The sequence below is a fragment of the Tupaia chinensis genome, unplaced genomic scaffold (assembly GCF_000334495.1).
Source record: "Tupaia chinensis unplaced genomic scaffold, TupChi_1.0 Scaffold000421_1, whole genome shotgun sequence".
NCBI classification, from domain to species: Eukaryota; Metazoa; Chordata; class Mammalia; order Scandentia; family Tupaiidae; genus Tupaia; species Tupaia belangeri.
Window position 1 is genome coordinate 830,745 of NW_006159926.1, and position 11,186 is coordinate 841,930.

Here is an 11,186-nt window from a genome sequence, read left to right on the forward strand (position 1 = left end):
GAGGAAGGGAATCGAAATGATATGCTGCAAAATCTTGCACTACCAAACTGTACTGAATTTTTTTTAGAGACCTCTTAATGATTTTCATTTATGGATTCTTACAACCCAGACAATGTGATAGAAGTCAGTTACATGCTCTAGTATTTGACAACAAGGAGAATTCAGCTGTGAGGTAGTATATTATGCCAACTTTATAAGCTCAGGTGCAAACTTTGGGTTAATGAAAGAGTATCACAGAATGGAGAGAGCATTGGATTAGAAATCAGTAGAAGTGAGTTCTAGTTCCTTGGGTTCTTCGTGACAGGTGACACTGGACATCTGTTTTCTAATCTACGAAGGGAGGATATTGAACTAAGTAGTCTCAGGTCCCTTCCACCCTGTGGAAGAGCACCAAGCTTCACACACAGTCCACCTCCATAGGTCACACCCCCGACCTGAAGAGCACAGTAACTGAGACCACTTTCTATTCATTTCCAGCACAGATGTGCACTCTCTGAGGCTGTTTCTAAAAGAAGTGGAAGTATCATATGGCTAGAAGGGACCTTGGGAAATGACCTAGTACAACATCAACAACTGTAGAAATACTGATACGTTCATCTGCGTAGAGTGCTTGGGAGTTTCCTCCAGAGGCATTACTCATGGATCTGCTTTACGTCTCGGAATCAGGTAAGGCAGATGTTCAATTCAAGTAAATGAATCTTTATTAAGAGTCCTTGTGTGCTAGACAAGGTGTTCAAATCTGCACACAGATAAGTAAGAGCAAAACCTGCTTTTAAGGAGCCCATAGATGGGGCAACTGGTACTTAGAAAGGCCAAGTTCTGTGAATAAAATCATGCAGGAGGTGTAGATGGGCAGGAAGTCCCGTCTGAATACTGGACAGGAGGACTTACACAACCAGGCTGCCCTGCCTCAGCCCATGTAGCATTTTCATGATGTCCAGCAGAGGTTGTTTTAGAATTCCTTTTGGACATAATCTCTGATCTGGCTCACCTGATCATAGGGATTTTGCTCTAAGCAGTAGCCTGAATAGCTTATGTCAAAGTTAACAGTTACTTCCTGTTGTTCTATTTAATTGAAAAAAAAAAAGAAAAGAAACCAACAGTTTCTGCCCTTTTTCAGTTCTGGTCAGTGGCATAAGTTCCTCATTCAACACCGAGCAGAAGACGCAGACACAGCACCCCTGGGGCAGGATGAAGGGTGGAGGAGAGAGAAGTAGAACTACTGCCCTGATCCCTTGAGCCCAAGTTCTAGTGACCAGGTTTGCAGAGTGTATACTTTCTTCACCAGGAAGTGAAGAAACAGGCCTGTTTCCTCTCATAGGCCTTGGTGAAAACTTAATTTTTAAAAGGCCTTACCTCTTTTAAACCATCACCTTAACCATCCTAATGGGCTTTGGCATGGACATCTATCTTAATTTGGCACCAGTTTTGTCACATTATTGAAACCATTTTATGTTCCTTTAGTCATAAGACTCAAGGTCAAAATCATATGGTCAATAGAGAATTAAGTAGGGCTGGCCCAGTGGCTTAATAGTTAAGGGGACCAGATCCCACGTAGCCAACCACAGTGTGAATCTTCCCCTCAGTGGCTTGAAAAAGTGCCAAGTACTGTGCATGTGTGCCCCAAATCTTAACAGGTTGGAGAAATGGAGAAGGGATTGTGGTGCAACCCCACAATGTTGGGGGTTGCTTTCTCTCCCTCCCCCCCCTCCCCCTTTGTTTGTCTCTCTCTGGTGAGCACATGTACTTTCTGGCAATTTTAAAAGAGAATTAGGCATAGGGACTGTAATGGGCCAAACAGTGACCCCAAAGACATCAGGTTCTAATTCCTGGAACCTGTAAATGTTACAGGGGTGCTATGGCTTAAATGTGGCCCCACGATTTCATGTGTTGGAAATGCACTTGGCATTGTAACAGCAGTAAGAGGTGATTAGGCTATGAGGGCTAGACTCTCACAAATGGATTAATGCTATTCTTTTGAGAGTAGATCAGTTATGGTGGGAGTGAGGTACAAGCATAAATTTGGCCCCTGCCTGTCTTACTCCGTTTCACACACGCTCCCTTGTTACGTGACACCTCATGTTGTGTTACGATGGAGCAAGAAGATCCTCACTGGATGTAGACTTGTAATCTTAGATTTTTCTGCCTCCAGAACCATGAGCCAAATACATTTCTTTTCTTTATAAATTACCTCGTCTGGGTATTCTGTCTTAACATCAGAAAACAGACTAAGACAAAGAGTCTTTGAGATGTGGTTCAGTTGATGTTCTTATGATGAAGAGGCCATCCTTCTGACAGGCCCTAAATGCCATCAAGAGCATCAAAAGCAGGGGATGGCACGCAGAGACGAAGGCAGGCACTGGAGCAATGTGGCCAGAAGCCAAGGGCCACAGCAGCTGCTGGAAGCTGAAGAGGGAGGGGAGGAATTGTCCTCTAGCACCTTTGGAGGGAAGGTGGCCCTGATGGCTCCTTGATTTCCACCTCGTGATGCTGCTGTTAAACTTCCGATCTAGAGAAGTATGAGAAAATGAATATCTGTCGTTTGAGGGCTCCAAGTTTGTGGTAATTTGTTACAGCAGCAATAGGAAATTAACCCTGAGACAGAAAAACCAAGGCCTCTGTTGTTAAGGAGTCTGTTAAGGAAAGCCTACAGATCCCTTCTTAGAATTTTTTTCTTATGAATTATTTAGTTTTATTTATTATTGTTATTATTATTTTAATTTGATCAGAGAGAGACAGAAAGAGAGAAATTGAGAAAGCAAGTTACCAGGTCCAAGACTCAAACTGTGATTGGTCATGTGGGATTCCAGTGCTTTAACCACCATGCCACCTGCTGGCCCTAGAAAATGATTTTAAGCCATATAGTCAAGTTTATTAAACTATAGTTGCTAGAATATGAGAATATCAATTGGTGAACTGTAAGCACATTAATCAAGACAATGCACTTTAAATATGGACACATTTAAGATGATTTTATTATTTTTAAAAAGTATTCATTTATTTCTTCTCAGAGAGATAGAGAGAAACAGAGAGAGGGAGAGAGGTAGGACCCTCCCCCATCAGTGTTTTCATGCCATGATCCAGCCCATCTCAGTAAGTCCAGATCACAGGCTTGAGTGGCCAGTATGCACAGAGACCCCAGGACGAGTCCAGAACACGTCTGGGCCCTTCCCAAGTTGGGCCTGTATTGCAGAGCCTTGCGGTGTCACCATGTCATGCAGCTGACCCAGAAGGATTTTATTACTGAGATACACCTATGTGTTTCAAAACAGGCTGCTATTGGGCTGTTCGAATCTGCACACTGACCTGCAGAGTGACCTGCAGGAACAAAGGTTAGATCACTCGTCCTCTACTGATGGGCCCAACACCCGCGGCTGTGTAGGAGAGGTGATGAGAGTAAATGGTGTCCCAAGGTGCCTACAGTAATGGACGCGGCTGTGAAAATAGTGGTGTTCTCCGGTGACTAAGTTGTGGGACTGTCTGTGCTTGGTCATCTCCCTTTGTAATGGGAGGAAATGCTGTATTTTAGCTCAAAAATTGCAGGCACAAGCTCTTGGGCTCAGAGGGAGTGTGTAGCTGGTTTGCAGGGAGGCCCAGGGGGCAGGCAGGGCATTCGTAAGGACGGCTGCCTGTGCCCAAGCGGGACCCCTCGCGCGGGCACGCTGAGAGGCAGCAGGCGATAAAGCAGGCTCGGCAAATTGGACAGGGTGTCAGGTTGACTATGAAATATGACGGATTAACAGCCGAGGCTGGTGGTGTGACCTGCTTTCAGACACTTCATTTAGAAGTTATCATATTGCTGGATGCTTCCTATAATTTGTGATGATGCTGATTGTGATAAATCATGAGTTTCTGCAAACTCCGCCAGCCCGCTCCAATGGCTGAACAGAGAAAATGTGTAATTCTATGGGCACATTCATGCCACGACTGAGAGCGAGGGTCTGGCCGTAACAACAGAATGCTCAGTCAGTGAACAAAGTAATTAAATCAAGCTAATTAAATCACAATAAAAAATAATTTTAATTTAATTAATTTCTCTGCACTGATTGAACATTATGTAGAAACCAAGAGGCTTTCTGAACACTAATAGAATTTAGGAACGGGGACACGAGAGTTGTGGTCACTGGTGTGCTACGTGGGTTATTGTTGAGGGAATGGAATTAAGTACATTTAACGAGATGCTGAAATGTTGACTGAGCTGCAAATAGAAAGTGATTTTAGAACCAAGAAAATGGGGTCCCTTTCTTTCTCAGTTAGGTTTCTGTAGTATGCGGGCCAATAAATGTCAAGTCTGGTCATAATTTAGAAAGATCTAGATAAAGTAGATGGGCCCAGCCTGGTGGTGCGATTGGTAGGGAGCAAACTAAATTGCAGTGCTAGAAGTCACATGGCTTGTCCATGGGTTTGAAAACACTGTGTGTGTGTCCACGTGGGTGTGTGTGTGTGTGGGTGCTTGCGTGCATGCATGGATCTTAGATTCTGACAAGATCAGGGACTGGAGAAAGGAGATTGTGGTATGATGGGACCTGTCAAAGGGGCTTCTCTTTTTCTTTCATTCTCTCCACTTTCTCTCATGCACATGCACGTGTTCACCGTCACATATAATATAAACCTTTTATTATTGCCGGAGGGCATGCGTGTTCACTAGAGAGACAGAGAGACAGAGAGATAGAAGAAGGAGAAACACCTCCAATGGGGCTTGGTTATGTCATGATTCCTTCACCATTTCTCCATCATAACAGGATTTGGTGTATGTGTGCACATGCTCCTGGAGTGTTTTTCAAGCTGCTGGGGCTGAGATTTGAACTGTTGTTGGCCATGTGGGATTGGACTCTTTACCACTAGGCCATGGCACCAGCTTAATAATATAAACTTTCAAAGAAATCTTCCTTTTTAGACAAGGAGCTGGTGTACAATTGTCTCGCTATGTTAGAATGGTGGGAGTCCTTAGGTTAGGGTCTCAGTGGTAAGCAGAAGTGCTGGGACACTTGCCTGTTGTCAGCCTTACCCCAACCCTTGTGTTTTAATTTATTTTGTTTTTAATGACAGAAAATACAGAGCTGAGTGATGTATACAAATAGACGTTGACTCCAATCACTGTTTAGAGTCCAAGATCCAGGGCCGTATCTGGTGAGCATCTTGCAGAGCCCCGGCCACATGACCAGGGTGAGAGCAGGGCAACCGCTCATGAATCTCTGCTCCGTCTCATTCCCTCTGGAATAAACCCTCTGGAACTCAGTGACTTGAGCCCTAATCTCTTCCCCAAAGCCTTACCTTTCTTTCTACTTTTCTTTTTAAAGCTTTATTTATTTTACTTCTGTTAGAAAGTATGCACACATGCATGAAAGAGAGAGTGAAAGAGAGAGAGAGAAGTATCCTTGACTCCTTGACAGGGTCTCCTCACCCTGTAGTCCTCTTTCTTCAGGTTTTTGGGCGCGTGCACATGCACCCAGTGTTTTCAGGCCAAGCTGATGGTCTTTTTTTTTTTTGGAGAGTTTTTTTTTTTTTTTTTTTTTCCCCCATAGGGCACATGTGCTTGCCAGAAAGACAGAGAGAGACAGAGAGACAGAAAGCTAGAAATCACCCCCCAGGGGAGATGGCCATGCCACAATCCCTTCTCCTCTATTCTCCTCTCAGGATCTTGGGCACACACACACACATGCCTAATGTGAGTTTAAGTCATCGGGTCTGGGACTCGAACTGCTGTCAGCTACATGGGAGTCTAGCGACATAGCCATTATGCTAACTGCTGGTCCCTAAGCTGGTGATCTTAACGAATGGACAGCCATGGACTTCCAGCACTGCATTTCGATTTGCTACCGACTGTACCAGGCAGGCCCAACAGCCCCACAGTTTGACAATATAACTAGATCAAATTTTCCTTTTAATCTCATTATAATGGCTCTAAGCATGAGTTCTGAGGAGACATATTCAAACTAAAGTACCTGGTAACTAATGAGGCCCTTGAATCATTAGAACTGAAGTCCTGTGATGTCCCCCAATCAAAGACTAACCAAGAGACAATGGGCTTTTTTTTTTTTGGAGAGATTTTCACTGTAGGGCGCGTGCGCTCGCCAGACAGACAGAGAGAGACATAGAGACAGAAAGCGAGAAATCACCCCCCAGGGGGGATGGTCACGCTGCAATCCCTTCTCCTCCATTCTCCTCTCGGGATCTTGGGCACGCACGCACACGCACCCGGCGTGAGTTTTAAGCCACCGGGCCTGGGACGTGAACCGTGGTCGACTACATGGGAGTCCAGCGACATAGCCATTACGCTAACTGCTGGTTCCCGAGGCAATGGGCTTTTAAGAGCAGCATGACAGATTTAGGTGAGACACGTAGAAGGCTTTCTATTTAGAACAGGTGTTCACCAATAGCCAGCTACTATCAGGTCGTTGGGAGAGTCATGACACATTTTTGCATAGAAAAACAGAAAAATACGTCATGACCTTCCCGATGACCTTACACTTTTTTTTTTTTTTGGAGAGAATTTTGCTATAGGGCGCGTGTGCTTGCCAGACAGACAGAGAGAGACATAGAGACAGAAAGCGAGAAATCACCCCCCCCAGGGGGATGGTCATGCTGCAATCCCTCCTCCTCCATTCTCCTCTCGGGATCTTGGGCACGCACGCACACGTGCCCGGCGTGAGTTTTAAGCCACCGGGTCCGGGAGGCAAACCGTGGTCGACTATGTGAGAGTCCAGCGACATAGCCATTACGTCAACCCCTGGTTCCCCTTACACTTCTTAAAAACATGAACCATGGTTCCCCCCATCCCACAAGCTCTATCCCCAAGACTGAGTAGTCTTATTCTAGTTGGTACTTAAGTAATTATTATTAAATTGAATTATCGAGGTCTCTTAAGAAATTTCTTTCCTTAGTGCTTGAAAATTATGATGGATACTCTTCTCCCAAGTTGTTTAGACACTGTTCAGTTTCTAAGAGGAGGATGCTCACGCGAGGCAACCTTTCAAGGTCACCTCCCTGAGACTGATTTCTGTCACGTAAGCAACACTGGAATTCTAAGTGTGTTAGCAGGCGCTCACATAATTACTGACTGTGATTTTAAAAGAGTCCTGTGCTTTGGATCCCAATATTATTTATCATGCACATTATTTTAATTAATATGTTGTGTGTGTGCCAACATTTGAACCAGACCTCATTATGGCTAGCCGGGGCACTGCATTGTTTGTCGAGTGGAATTGTTATCTGAGATGCAGCTGGTTTCCCTCCCCAGCAGCTAGGGAGGGCAAGGGAACCCCGGAGCCAGCATTTGCAAGAGCCTTGGCAGCCCGAGAGGCATGTAGCGATGCTCTGCCTTGGGAACTTCACTAGCAAGGATCTGTGTCTCCAACCAGCCCAGGGATGTGGGGAAGCCTTTACTGGAAACTGAACGGGGTTGCCCAGGGAGAGGGAAGGGGTGAGTCAACAATCGCAGTGTCTGAGTGCTGTAGGCCAATCCCAAGAACAAGGTGTCCCGGAGCCTGGAAGAGGAAACTGGCACCTTTTCTGTTGTCTGTTGTTACACAATTGTGCAAACAGCGTGAAATGCCCCATAGCACAATGCTGCCACAGCCCGCACCTGCGCTGCACATTAACCCCTCTTAATGTTGGGTCCTAGCCGGTTCTCTTCTTCCTGAGAGAGCCCTCCCACCCCCTCCGCCATTGAGGTTTAGAACATATTTTGTAGCAGCAGATTTTTGTCTTTCTGGAAAGGAGATCTTCCAGCTTAACCTGCATTGCAGCCTGGCCCCACCCCAGCACTCCCTGGGTCCTTCCCTCCTTCCCTCCCACACCAAACATCTGTCATCCGTGTTGTCCCTTGTCCCCAGCAGGAAGAGATAGTGCAGGTGACCCCAGGTGAACCTCCTTTCTCCCCAGACTCTCTTTACCGTTCTAGCACCTACTTCCCTCCAGCGTGAAGCTTGCTGCCTCAGGATTTGCTAATGAGAAATAAACCCTAGTGGCTTTCATAGCTGTGCCATGCTCTCATAGACTCCTAAGATCTCATTCTATTCATATTAAAAAAAAAACAAAAAACAAACAAACAAACAAAAAAACGCTTCAAATGATACTATCTAGCCTTCACATGAGAGCAGATATGTGCCCAGCCGTGCACCCAGTACTTCACCTGGATGGTTGTATGTAATTCTCATGGGAGCTCTAGGAGGTCGGTGCCATTTTTATTTCCTTCTCAGAGATGAAAAATGGTGGCTGGCAGACGTCAAGTAACTTACCCCAAGTCACAGCTAGGAAGTGGTAGAGTTGCTCCTGGAATCAAGGGTCCCTTCTCTTTCCAAAATCCCTCCTATTAACCGTCATGTGTCTCTGGAATGAATGGATGAGGGAGATAGACTCTGCAGGAGGTTCTGAGTCTCCTCCCAGCACTGACCCACCGCCCATCCACATGTGTTCACCTGTTCTCTGTGCCCAAGATCTTCCACAGCCCTCCCCCAACCCATGGTCTCAACCCCGGAAAGCTCTTTGATAAAGGGAAGATTTTGAACCGACTAAGAATATTATGGCTCTATTTTTTTTTTTTTCTTTCGAAGTCAATTAACTACACACTGTGCATCTGTATTGGTTCAAGGATTCTATCACCAGAGGAAATCTCTTTACAGCATTTGACCCGGAGTCCCCAGGACGTCTCCGATACTGGGCTTTACATCCGCAGACTCCCAAGCCTTTGCGCATGCTCGTCCGCAGCGCGGGCCTGGCGGGACAGTGCTTTAGGGATAATCGTGGCACTGCAGGCAATAGCCAGCCTCAGTTTACCAGCCCGGAGAGGGAGAGCGTCACCTTGATCGCCGCTGACCTTCCTCTCTTAGACCTCCTTCTTCCTTATGCTGTTTTGTATCTCTGAAATGATTCTGCCCACTCTTGCCCCTCACCCTGTGCCAGCCCCTCCTTTTCCTGTCAACGGTGCAGTTCATCCACGCGAGGATCATTCAGGTGGCCTCTGCCTGCTCCATCATCCTCTGCTGAAAAAGAACAATAATAGAAAACCCAAGAGGAGAAAATATTTACGAGTTCTGAAATGGCTTGAATTAATGAAATAATGTTTGGGGGCATTTTGATTGAACCCGTGTAATTGTAGGTTGTGAAGTCTAATAGTAGCTCCTGCAGGGATATCATTCGGAGCTATTTTACTTTCAGTTTTTGTTAATCCAGCGGGTTTGGTGGAATTAGAGGGCTGCTGTGAAAAAAAAAAAAAAAAAGGCAGGAGCAACCTGCTGGCAAGAGAGGCCTTGTCAAACTACAGGTAGCAGCGTGGTTAGCCTTTATCCCGCATACAATGCGGGCAATCACCGGGCCTGTGGGAAGGGTATTGAACTGTCGACACAGGACGTTTTTGTTGAAAGTACTCCTTTTGATTTCATCTTCCCAGACTAATGTCATAAAATCGGACATTGTGGAACACATTCATCTCAGTCTGATGGGGCCACCGTGAATACCCAGCAACCTGTGCGGTCATTACCCGACTGCTGTAAGTGACTTGGAAGATGATGGTGGATCCAAAGGTTGTGAACACCTCGCCCCAGATAAGGATGGGTGGCGGATGGCTGTCTTGGGACAGCCTGTGCTGAATGGAGTTGCCATGTCGTTCCTGCTTGGAGAATGTTCAACTTCTAAACCACTCTGAAGTTCAGTCTCAAGCCCCTTTTCTCTAATTAGTAAAACTGTGAATGGTTATCTCTAAGAAAGAGGAAAGGAAAACAAAGTGAAAGGATCTTGAACTTGTTTGTGCTGATCAGATGGCTGTTTCTATGGAAACAGAAACAGAGGCAGGAACTTGCCCAGAGCAGCCAGGGTCAGAGGCCTGGTTCGTGTCAGCTTTTCCCACTTTCCATATTCCCGAATTCCATACTCTTTGACTCTAGGAGTTTATGACCTCAGTGGGGACCATTCGCAAAGAAAAGAGCTTCACATAACTGGAGAATGTTGGCGTTTCCCCCAAACAAAAAGTCCACAGAAGTTAGACTGACTCTCGTGGTTGGGAGAATTCAAACATACTAGACCTTCTAATTTCTTAAACGACTTGAAGCCTTCACATTTGCTGTACCATGGTAAACATTCCTCCCAACATTTATTTCTGTGGTTGCTAGGGTGCTATTTTCCATGTGCTCACTAAAGGGCACTGAAAGGGACTGCTTATTCTCTGCCCATTGCATCCTGCCATGAGTTTATAGGTAACGTGCTGGGTGCTAGAGTCAGAACAGGTAATTGTGGGTGGAACTTGAAGCATAACACATAAATATAATTCCCCATTCTGAAGAAGCAGACTGACATGAGATTTCTTTTTTCTAAGTTTTATTTCTTTCATGAACCGGAGGAAGAGAGAGACAGGCAGAGGCGGAGTTGACAGTATCACTACTTTCAGATCCTCCCCAGTCTCCCAGCCTCCCAGCCTCCCAGCCAGCAGGAACACCCATGTGCATGGATGTGCCTACTGCTCTCAGGTCAACCCTGGATGCCAACCTTGGCCTCCCATGTGGCTCTAGCACTATGCAGCGGCACCCCGTTGCCTGTATCACTGTGGCCTGGCTGACATGATAGTTCTTTGAGAATCAAAAGTCTTAGGTCTCATTTTTCTAATAATTGCTGTTGCATTCTTTTATTGAGCTTTTATTGAGCTACTGCTGCACACAGGATTCAGTTTTGGATGCTGGGAGTTCACAGACAAAAGACCTAGCTCCTGCCCTCAGGCAGGTTACAGACCAGGTGCTTTTAAGACAAGGTAGATGGTTGTCATGTAGTTTGATTAGCACTATGATAGGGAGTTGTCCAGGGTAAAGTAGGACTAGGGTGAGAAGCCAGGTACCAGCCATGTGCCTGCACGTGCCATGTGCTCATGGGTACTTGGAGGTGTGTTGCTTACAAGCAGGCTTCCTAACAGAGAGTGTCTGAAATAAATCTTGAAGGATAAGTAAACATTAATGAACAGCTAGGATGCCATTTGCATGCTAGATAAGAGAAATAACAAGAGCAAGTGGTGTCCTAAGAACTGCCAGTTACTCTTCGTGAAAGCTTGGTTACGTGGGTTGTGGTGATGGTTGAATTTGGAGGAACTGGCAGTGCTCTTGTGTTTATGCAACATTTACTTCTTGGATGAAGGAAGGAAAGAAAGAAGGAAGGGCAGCGGGGGGGGGGGGGCATTGGAAAATGGGAAAAGAAATAAGATG